This window comes from Apis florea, unplaced genomic scaffold, assembly GCF_048593485.1.
Source record: "Apis florea isolate Af1SG1 unplaced genomic scaffold, ASM4859348v1 contig_2272_pilon, whole genome shotgun sequence".
NCBI lineage: Eukaryota > Metazoa > Arthropoda > Insecta > Hymenoptera > Apidae > Apis > Apis florea.
Window position 1 is genome coordinate 4,306,401 of NW_028256549.1, and position 12,173 is coordinate 4,318,573.

General features: G+C 42.1%; 1 protein-coding gene across 4 annotated transcripts in view; it reads left to right on the forward strand.

Moving 5' to 3' along the window:
- LOC100864647 (uncharacterized) overlaps positions 1–12,173 on the forward strand; it is a 64,655-nt gene that overhangs the window by 37,353 nt on the left and 15,129 nt on the right. The gene's annotated exons all lie outside the window — the stretch shown is intronic.

The window sequence follows — 12,173 nt, forward strand, 5'->3', positions numbered from 1 at the left end:
ATTTACAACTTGACACGCGTTAAAACAGAATTATAATATATATATATAAAGAATAAGAAATAAGAATCCGGATCGCTCGCTTTCTCCCACGATGATCTCACCGCGTGGCATTTCAGATCGTGCAGAACCGAGTTACCCGCGATTCCTACCTACCTGTTCACCCCAGCTTCTCAAATTTTCCGATCGAATCGTCCATTTCTTCTCGTGTTATGTAAATGGGGTTGCCCCTCGAAGGGGCACGTTTCGTGTCTTCCCACCAGAGGGAGCGGGGCCCGGCTTTTGTCGGGTCTCAGACATCGTATGCGTTGAAATACACGCCGGTAAAAGGACGGGTGTGGTGGTTATGCGGAGCCGGTCGACCTCGTTTAGGACCGGTAAAGGCGTAACACGTACGCGAGCGCACGACTCTGCCAGCTTGCGGGATTAGAAAACACGAGCGTTTCTCCGTGTAATGGATGGAAACGAGAAACGGGAGAAACACCCTCGAAGCGATCCATTGACACACTCGAGAAACGAGTCGAGGTGTTTGTTTTTTAGAAATTTTTTGAAAATGGAGGTGGAGAAATTTGGAATAGGAAAATTTGTTTCGTCGATACGTCTCGAAAGAATGCACATCCTCGTGAAAGTGAGAGAGAGAGAGAGAGAGAGTAAAAATTTGTTCGTATATGATTAGCATTAAGCAAGTATCGCGATATCATCACGCATTTAGAAAACTATTCTAAATTGCTTTATTCGACGCTCTTCCCCTCCCTCGTCTTCCTCCGCGCATTTTACAGTCTCCTTATGTTTATGTTTATTCATTATTTTTCTATTTTCATTAAAATTCCTCATAAATCCAATAAAAAGCGCGCACGTAATCCTTCATAACCGCGCGCGTCATACACGTTGATCGGGTGTGGGAAACTGGAAAGATGATGGATGGAACGAGAAACGAGTGGAAAATCGAAAAAGCACTTTCGATTCGCACACCGATTCGCCGCCTTGCCTACGCGACCTTCGACTCGCCGATCCACTGACATTTCGAGCGGTTTCGTTTGCATAGCAGGAAATTCCGTCTCGATCCCTTTGCAATCCCCCGCTGTCAATGTTCCAACATTCGACGAGTATTTTTTCCCCTTGTGCAATTATCGAACAGAGAGAAAATACAACTTTCGATTCGCGTTGCGATTCACGATGATGAGGAGGGAAGAAGAGCGATTGGCATTTCTCTTCCTTGCTTTGTTGAAACGGTTTGCAGAGAGAGAGAGAGAGAGAGAGAGAGAGAGAGAGAGAGAGAGAGAGAGAGAGAGAGAGAGAGAGGGCACGCGAGCGAAGATAGCGGGGACGGGAAACGGTTTAACAACGGTTTAACAACGGTTTCTAACGCGTGGATTACTGTTAGGCATCGCGAGACCGCGTGACGCTAACGATTCCAAGCTGAAACGAAAGAAATTTCAAGCGAGTTTTCAATCGTGATAATTTCAAAAGTAAAATTGAAAAATAAACGGAATTAATTGGATCGGCTCCAGTATTTTACCACGCACGAATTTGCTTTTGAAAAGGAAATGGAAAATTAAAAATTTATCCTATAAGGAGAATTAATAATATTCGTTCTATATAATTATACTTTGTTGGCGTTAATAAATTTGACGCGAGGTAAATGGATAAATTTATCGGATAAAATATTTAAATTGGAAATAATTTATTCTCTCTTGGCCTTAGTGAAATTCGTCCGACCGAAAAAAGAAATTAAACAACGATCTTGATTAATTTTCTTTCTTTTTTTTTTCGATATTCAAGGAGAATTAAACAATTATCCTTTCTCTTCTGATTTTCTTTTTTCACAAATTCCAAGATCAAATCATCCTTGACCTTAATTAATTTTCGTCTGATACAAAGGGTATACAAATATGAGAAAATAATTCTCCCTTGAATAAAATTTCGCCCGACAGAGAATTTAATTAAACTCGCAACATTATTTGATCGCCGAAATAAAAATTTGTTTTTTTTTTTAATACGCGTATTATTATTAGTTTAAACGATACAGCATTCGTTCCCCCAATTCGAATTAAAATATTGGAAAAATATTGAAGATCCTAAGCGATTCCAACGCAAGGTGGCAAGGATTTTTATCCGATTCCTGTCTGCGCCGCGAAGCTAAAAGTTTTCGATAACAGATATTTCGTATCTCGATAAATATCCGCGTTTACGATCCGTGCATAAGTAATGTGCGTTAAAAATCACGCGCGGAAACGGATAAATATTTATGCAATCCAACTTGATTCTTTCCCATCCATCCTTTCTATCTCTTCGCGCGTCCTGCGCACAGGTATTTTTATCAATGGTTGCAGCCTCCATCCACGAAATTAATCATTTCGTTTTTCGATGAGATGAATATTTGTAGCGTTAAAAAATACGAATACGAATAGTATTAAAAATTCGTATCCCATCTATGAATCCTTCTCCGTATATCAGCCTTGAGCCTCGATGTGTCAAATCAATCCCTCTATTTACATTCGAATCTCGCTCGCGGCATCGAATTGATCATAAAATTGATCGCAAAATCTAATTTAATTTAAAGTAATTCAAAAACAAAGTTCAACCTTTATGAACAATATTTCTAGGCGAGTTGTAAAATTTTTAACTCAGCACCCTGTATATATTCAAACGCTATTTCCAAAAGAAAAAAAAAAAAAAAAAATGTTCTTATCACTTCAACTCCAAAGTTCAACTTCAATTATTGTGCGAGCAAGGGCGACACGTTCAATTTCAACATAACCGCGTTTCGTTGTGTGCAAAATCCGAGGAATAACATTAATCCGAATCCGTCGAGTCGAGGTCCAATCCAATCGCGATTTCTTTCGAGTGGATAAGAAGAGTCTCGTTTCGTTCCATTCGCGCTAAATGGTTTTTTAAATAAAGGCATCGGTAACCGTGGCGGCATACTAAACAATGGCGTCACCTTGAAGCGTCGCGGAGGAATTTAGCCGATCGAGGCACGCCGTTTACCGCAGCGCCCCTCTTCGCTTCGACGCCGAGGCGTGCGGTTTGGCGCCGTTGCGGATGATTGCGGATGGTTTCGTTGGCTCGAGGAAAGTCTGTCGACAGGAATGTGTGACAGGAATGATTTTAAAGAAGCTCCCTCGTTCGACTTTGACAGTTTTTTTCTATGGTCAGGATCGAAAGTTTCACTTCGTTTTACGACGCGTTGTTGGAAAGTTGTCGAAAGATCGTTGGAAAAAAGGAGAAATTTCTCCTAAATCCTGCTAAATTTAAATAAAGAGAAGTGTTTGCGCGTTATATCGCGGATAATATAATATTCGTATCTTTTATTCACTCGTGTAAAATTTAAATTTAATTTTTACGAGCCTAATCACGTTTCACTCTTTCGGTATATTTCGCACGTAAAAAGATCATGCATCCTTTTATACATTTAAATTCTCCACAAATCGTGCACAATCTCCTCCCATCTCTTTCATTACCTTTAATTGTACACCGAAAACTCGCCGTTAACTTTAAATTTACACTTTTCGCGAATTTCGATCGATCACAGTCATCAGGATAATTATTAACAATTCGCACTCGCCTGTTGTTTTTCAGAAAAGTTCTACTTTTCCAGAAAAGTTTTACACATCCTAATCCTTCGTTTCGAGCGTTGGTCGTCGCTAAAAGTGTGCCAACGTTACGAGCTATTGTGCAACAAGCCGCCAATTGCCCCGTTCCATCTCGGAGCGTTCTTTATCCCCGAAAACTAGCAATTAGAAAGCTAACGTGGTTAGCTTTGTATCGCTTTGTATATACACGGTTGGAAAGATGGCGTGCAAAAGTCGTTTCGGTTGACGAGGAACGCTCGAGGAACAGCCGAGGCCGAGGAATAAATTGCCACGCTACGAATTGCCAATCGTCCCCTCTTCATATATATATCGCTCGATTGTTAATGATAAAATTTGAATCGTTATATCGAATTAGCAGCTCCGTGTTGGACGTACACGAGGAAGAAGAAATATCTCGAGGTTGTAAGAGGTTAATTTTTACGCTTGTCATTCGAGATCTCAAGTTGAAGGAAGTTGAAAGTTTTCGATCGACGAAACTTTCAATTTCGAAATCTCGTCTCGAGAGAATAAAATTTGAAAAGTTTCCAAAGTTTTATCCTCAATTAATCACACGATTGTTATTGTTATCGGGCATTTCCGATACAACGAATTCTTCGTAGAATTATTTTTCGTTGAATAATCTCAATGCTGTACAACGAATTGAGAATCAACCCTTTTATAAAATAACTAATTATCGAAAAAATTATCGTCAAAACTCGCCCCATCCGAATTTTCAACTTCGGTATTTGAAACTTGGAATCCAGAAACACGAGACTGTGCTACAAAGCTAGATCCCTGCGTCATACGGATGGTATCCGTTTCGAGTCGGGCGTCGAATCGATCAATCAATTTCCCAAACCGGCCATCCATCTCTAAACTGTACGCACACGCCGCACGGCGAATATCCAATCCGAAATATCAAATTCTAAGCACAGAGGCAGGATATCGCGTGTACATATAACGAACATTCTCTTTGTTCGAGGAGCAGCGAGCGTTTGACAGCGCGATAAGGGAGGGAGGAAGCGGTCTCTTTAATTGGCAACGATAGAAGATAATTCCGCGTCCGCGGCGCGCTTTTCCACTCGTATTTTTTTCTTTTTTTTTTTCATTTCCAAACTCGACACGCCATCGTGCTCGATGCCGATGATTAATCGAGACGAATCGAGGAGGGGACGAAGCAAAACTTTTTCCCGTTCGAAAATTTTCATCTCGGGACGAAACCGCTCGAAAACCAATTGTATCGTTCGCATAATTTCTATCTGCGTACGTATCTTCCCAATCCCGATCAGAAATTTCGATCGATTCGTTCGAAAAACTCCTTTCGTCCGCCCTTAGGGCGATCCGAAACGTTTAATTCCACGATTGATCCAAGTGTGCCAAGGCCTTAGAGAGGTCTCGTTTCAACGAAAAAGAAAAAGAAGAAACAGCAACTTTGGACCCCGCCAAAGGAGAATTCCTTTCGATTCGGGATCGAATTCGAGGAAACACAGGCCGCCTCTTCTTTTTTTCTCCCCAAGAAACCCAGCCGAATAAATCTTCGTCGCTGCTTATTCCCGCAGGAGCGGCGCCGCAGCAGCACGATAAATCCATCCAGGGGTTCAAGATCGGTCGATCTCGGCGGAGCCGCGAATCCAAAATGGCTAATAAGTTTCCAGCTGGGAATTGTACTATCTCGTTCTTTGCATCAGTTCTCAGTCGGTGTTGGGGGACCTCCTCCTCCATTCTGCTTTGCTCCCAATATGCAAACGTTGTATTCGCGGGATGGCTTAGTCTCTTTTAATCCATTTCGAAAATTGGAACGATCATTCGCCCAGTCTCTTCCTTTCTTTCGAGATTAAGACGAATAATCGAGACGTGAAAGATACATCGAACTGATTATCAAATTTACATCAACGAGAAAAGGAAACAATTATCGAGGAAACAAAATATCGTACGCATAAATGTTTGAAATTATCAAATCGAACTTCATTTTTTCTTTTTTTTTTTTTTTTGAGATTACGCGCAATTTACATACGGGATGCGAGGATTATAAATTGCGAGTGTTAAAGGTGAGAAGAAATTATGAAGTTCCACAGATCCGTGCCTGACGATTTTAGGGAATTAGTAATAATTGCAGGGGGAGTAACGAATCCGTTTACTCGATTTCCCGGACCTGAGAAATTCTTTTATTTGAAGGTAGTTGATAACGGTTTGGAAATTGGAAGGATTCCTTGCGTTGGTCGTGCATCGATGAGTCATCGATCGAAGTAATACGAGGTCACTGCTCGAGCAATATTACCGAAACAACTGTTGCACTTGTATTGTCGGAGTTCATCTTCAAGTTTTTCGTTGGTCGTTATTACAATTCGATGCCACAAACTTTACGATTTTAATTTTTAATCGACGTCAGATGTCGAGAATTTCCACGATACGATTTCCGACTGGCCAGAAACTAACGGAATATGGATTAAGTGGTGTGGAGAATGTTTAAATTGATCGCGCAACAAGTGAAGTTAACCGATCATAACCGACGAGACACAAGCGTAATAACGAAAGATTTTCTCTAACGGGCCTCATAATTGGAACATTAACACTTGATCCCTTTCCTGCTAATGGCCATTCGTAGGTAGGTAACTGTAAACCGGCTTTCCAACGTGTTTAAACGATTTAACAAATCGTTTCTTCCCATCGTTCGTCTCGAAACGAACTCCAATTTCGTTACATCCAGGTCGATATACATCAACGAGACGCGTCCAATCCATTAACGATCTCGCCTGAAAATTAACGTCTCCCGATTAGCAACTCTCGTGTCACAAGAGTTATTCTTTCGAACAAAAAATTTTCCAAGAACCGCAAGTCGCAAGTTATCGCATCTACAAAGCCGTGCATTCTTTCTTCCTCACAAAGATAACCATTCAATGTGTTTCTGTAATGTGAAAATTCTATTTTTCTCGTTTCGATTCATTTTTCTTGAGAGAGAGAGAGAGAAAAAATCATAACCTTAAAGTGTAAAAGTAAGTAGTTACTTACACACACACACACACATGCGCGAATCTTGTATGGGGCGAACGATAATTTGTTTTGTCTCGACTGGGGCCGCCATTGCGTCCCCTCATTGTCGTGAGAAGCACTGTTTGGGTGCGACTCCCACGAGCCACGATACTCGACGCCTCTGTTTCGTCGTTCCGTGAAATTGATTGCCTAGCTGCTCTCCCGAGCACTTTTTCCTTTACTCGAATTTCACGAACGCTTGCGCTCCATGTAAATCAGCCTTACGAATATTCGAGCAAGTCGCTGTTAATTCGATAATAAAGATTCGCGACTCAAGAGAGAGCTAGTTGAAAACTACTTGTAACAATTAATGATTATCGTTTGAAAAAATGATTGGTGAAAACAATTCTCGACAAGACAATTCGCCAAATTTTTACAAAGATTTCCCGAACGACTACGATTCAGTGCACCTCTTTATCGAGCAATGGAAATTTCGAAATTTAGAAAATTCTGGATTTCAAAATGATTTCATTTTGACGAAACCTGGTCTACTTCAGTTTAACTCGAAATTTTCATCTTTCGTACCTTTTATCGTTAATTTAATAAAATTAGTCCCAGAACTTTCGAAACCTCCATAAACCTACCTAGAATTTACATTTCTAGTAGAGGCAAGATATCTCGTTAAACTCGGCGTTAAATCCCATTTAATTTGAGGTAAAAATTCGAGCGCGATATACCGTTGGAGAACAAAAGATCACCTTGAAGAAGGTGACGAAAGGTTGGCGCTGAGAGAAACCGCTGGTGTTCGGGGTGTTTCACGGCCGTGGAGCTTTCTCACAAAGCGGAGGCGACAGGTTCGAAAACAATGCGCGGCGACGACGTTGATCGACTTCGTTTCTTTCTCTCGAGGGGCCGCGTCACCTTCGTGGAATGCCTCCTCGCCAAGGTCCGCCTTTCCTCTTCGCGCCACAAACAGAGGGAAAGAGAGAGAGAGAGAGATACGGACATACGTCCCTGGAACATCGAGAGAAATCAATGGTCAAAGAAGTTTTTCAAATTTCAAGTCTTCCCCCCATCGACTCTAGAACAACTAACATATTCGTTAATCCATTTCGTGATAAAATTTGAAACGAAGATTCGCTCGAGTGAAATGCATCGCGAAATACGACGATCGATCAGGATCGGTGACAGGCAAAGCCGTTCAAGTTACGTTGCTAAGATATTCGTCGACGAAAAGCTTCGATCTAAAAGGAACGGACGATCGAAGGAATTCGCCTTCACGCGTTCTTCATGCATAACAGATAGACGAGCGGATGACAGGAGCGCGTGGTTTTTTTGTTTGCAAATCGCCCGTTCCTCGTTCTATAGTTGGCAGCGTGGCAATGAACGAGACCGTCCACGAGGCGCGCCAAGAATTTGAAATGATTTTGGGCCGGGAAGGTCGACGACCCGTTCTCGGGCGGAGGATCGATCTGTTCGCGAACCTGTTTACAGGCCACTCGGCGGAGGCCTCGTTACATCTTACATCGTAAAAAAAACTTCCTTCCACGCGAAACCCTTTACCCGTTCCCTACTTTCTCTTATTCCACGCGGCTTTCCATCCCTTCGAATTCATCCAGGATTATTTACAACGTAATAATTCAGCGACGACAATGCCGACTTTCCTTCGATTCTCGGAGAGGTTGATAAATACGTTAATAAATAATACGTATGAAAGGAGGAGAGAGATTTCGAATTTGCAAGCAATATTCGTGATTTCGCATCCAAATCACGAGCTATTAGCTCCAGAGTTTCTAATATAATTTAGTTCAGGCTTTTGTAAAAACTGTGTCGCTTTTGTTTAAACGAATTTTTTCAGCGTCGAGTTTTTTTTGTGTCGAAAAATGTGGGTATCCAGTGATTAAATAATTAAATCAAAGTGATTGACTTAGCGAAAAAAAAAAAAAACCTCTCTAGAGATTCTCACTAGACCCAACATACATATATCCAAAACCACCAGAAGATACCAAGACACCATCCTCTACACAGAATCCTCTGGTCGTTTCGACCAGAAAAAGGTTGATTGCGCCTGAACACGTGACCGCCGTTCAACCATCCATTCGAGGAGCAGACCTCCTCCTCCTGCTGTACGCGGAATCCATCTCGATGGAACACGTCTCGTTCCATCGAGAGGAGCACGCGGGTCTCCTCGTCATTAATTCGCTGCAATTGACAAGCTTTGCCCCACTGGAATTTACCGTTCTAGGTGATGCCGTCCTGAGGAGAGGGGGAGATTATCCTGGTGTCGGTCAGGAACGCGTAACCTGTCCCCGTCACCTTCAATTTTTCTTTTCGTGCCTCGCCCCGGCAGATGGCCGGACCTGTCGGGAGAAATGGAGCAAAAATTTCCTTGAAATTGATCGAACGAGATTGTTACGACTTTCTGGTGGATAAATTATCGTCTTACGTCGTTTGAGCGGCCGTATTTCTTGCCTCCTCCGTTAAATATTTTCTCCAAATGGTCGCGCCTTCCCTTATTAATTATTCCACTTTTTCGTCCTATTCCTATTCTCGATTCGAATCTTCGAAAGTGAAGGAGCACCAAGTTGAAGAAGATCGATCGTATCATCGTAAATTATCATCATCATTATTGTTCTCGAAGAAAGATTAAGTTTCAGGCTTCGCTTCACAAAGATAAATCTAAATCCAATTTGCATCCACGTTCCATTTACATTAATTTACACGCAAACGAAAGGAAGAGATGTGTTTTGGAACACCGTGTGCAATTAACAAACAACTCTCCGAGAAAACGCCACAACGTGCTACTCTCCCCTCTCTTTTCAAATTCGATCAATCACTTTCTCCCAACGCGATATATTTCGAAGCGTGGTCGATTGTCCATCTCGACACAGGACGATCGTCCAAATAATAATCCCCCTGTTGCGAGCGTTGAACGAAGACGTTCCTCCGCGTCTCTCCCTCCCTCCTCTCTCAAAGACGAGATTCCAACGGGTCGAGGACGGAACGCAGAAGATGTAACGGATCATCGAGATTGGAAACGGTACTTTATTCCTGGCCTGGCTTCTCGCAGCTCTCTCGCATGTTAATGCGCCGCGGTGTCACTACGGTTCTTTGTCCTTGACAAAGATCGTTCTCCATCGGGATTAGAACCTGGTCGTGGGAACCTGTTTGCGGAATCCTCTCGACCAAATTCCCTCTCCGCTCGTCTCCCGAGAAGAGAACTCGTCCGCCGCGTAACACGCACAATGTGACGTAATGGGAGCCGGTCGTCGGTCGTGGCAGGTCGGCCGACCTTGATTTCTCCCTTTTTTTCCGAGTCGCGGGGATCGGGGCAGGTATTCGAGTCTAAGTTTACACGCTCGCTTCCAGTTAATTAATTGGATCTGATCCGAGAACGATCGTTTCGAATCGGCAGTAATCGAATTAATTTTCTTGCGTGTGTATTAAATAATATATATATACGATCTAATTGTAAACTTCGTTGGATACGTAAAAATATAATTTTTATTTTTCTATTCTTTCTCGATCGCACGGATATACGATTCGAACCATGTTTATTTTGGAGTAGGATATTATTGGTTTCGATATCGACGGCCTTGATCTTGAAACCCGTTCTTAATAACACCGTTCGCGACACCGTAATAAATTGGATCAATTTTTAAACGCATTTTCCTTCCGACGAACACGTTCGCGATCTCTTCAGCCGAGAAACGAGGCGATTAATCAGCAGAAGATCGAATCGCGAGTTCCAGGCTCGTTTGAAAACTCGATCAATTTCGCACCAAGGGGCGCAAAATTTTCACTCGAACGAACGAGCGAACCCATCCGTTCAAACCTTCTCCTTCTGCGTTAACGAAAAATTTATTATTTATCTCATCCTCCTCGAAATCGATGCACTCGACTCGACCCAGGCAAGTTGTTCCTTTCTTCTCGTCTCGTTCGACCGATTTCACTCGAAGGAAGGGCTCCATCCTCCTTCCCTCCCCCTCCTAGGACAGGGATATCTTGCCAGGCGATGAGGCGTCACGATCGGGTATCGTTGGCTAATGTCGGGGGTCGGGCGAGGAGGCGGATAAAAGCGGGGACCGGAAGCGGGGCAATTATTCAGTCGAGCGGCCAGCTCGGGTCAATTGTCCTGATTGCGTTCACGGTGGCCGCTGTCGACAGGAAAGCATACTCTCGCTTGGATTAACCTTGTCGATGCTGCACACACTATGTCGTTCATAATTAATGTGACTGGGACAGTCGGAGGGATCGTTACTCTACCAATCGCCGAGATTTCCAACCTGCCCCCGCCCCCGATCGATAGATATAGAGGGGAGGGCTTTGGAAATCAATTTATTCGGAAAGAAACTGCGAAATCTTTGAAATGTTCTCCATATTCGTGTACATGCTTCGCTTCTTTCGATTCTTCTTTTCGATTAACGAAAATACGCTTTCTCAACTCTTGTTGCTCGAAAAAGATCATTTGTATCTGTTTGTGAACGAGTTGAATCTGTTTCGCGAACGAATCTTTTCTTTCTTTCCCCCTCCCCCCCCTTTCTTTTATTTCTTAAATTCGTCAGTTTTCCACTACGTGGATTTTTCTCGTGGAAAAGACGTCTCGCGAGGGAATAGATTTCTATTTGTAGGAAGGGAAGAAGTTGGAAGGAAAGAAGTTTACGCGAAAGGTCCACGTGCGAAAGGACTTGGATCTCGTATTATATCTTGAATTTCAAACGAGGAAATTCCGAGCACGACGTGACCATTCGTGAGGGAAATTTTCGAAAACTGGTTCGACTCGTTCAAACGATATGAATTACACGTAACGGGCGTTATTCGTTTTCGCCCCTTTCTTCATTCGAAAATTTAATTCTGGTTTTAATAAGAAGGATGACGCGTGAGTCGAGTCAAGTTCCTTCGTGAATCGTACAATTAACAACAGTATTTTAAAAACTACAAACTAGAAATTTTCGATGAAAGTCACGATGTAGGAAACATTTATTTCGAACGAAAAAAAATCAAGTATATGTAAAAGTATAACTTTGGATAATTAAGAATGGATAATTTATTCAACTCATTACCTGAGTCAAACTTTGTTGCGAAGCTTTATCGAGTAATTTATACCCCATGTTCTTCGTTGCAACTTCACTGCAAACAATTTTCTGCCTATGCAAAAACAACGTTTAATTATCTTTTTATCCCGAGGTGAATATCGCGAGATTCGACTGTGCTCTCGAAAATTTATTATTATCTCGATGCATCACGATGTTTATCGTACGAATAATTTTAGATATTCAAAATTTGTTGTCGCGTTGTTGTTGTCCATCTCGCTCACAAAGCAACTATTGAATTTTTCGCCTAATTATTTGAAAGATTGACTCTTTGTCACTTCTCGAAAGACAAAATTATAATTGACTCTTATTCAAAAAAAGAAAATCGATCGATCCTTTCGCTCTTTGAGGAACGAAATAACGAAATTCCTGTTGAATTTTCACTCGAGAGACGGAATCGACTTTTCGATCTTTTCCAAAGGATACCATATAGCGATCGACCTTCCCATTTTCCAAAGTGGTACATTTCCATTCTTCAAAAGACGGAATATCAATCGATTCTTTTTCTTCCTCCAAATAAAAAATGGAACAGCGATCG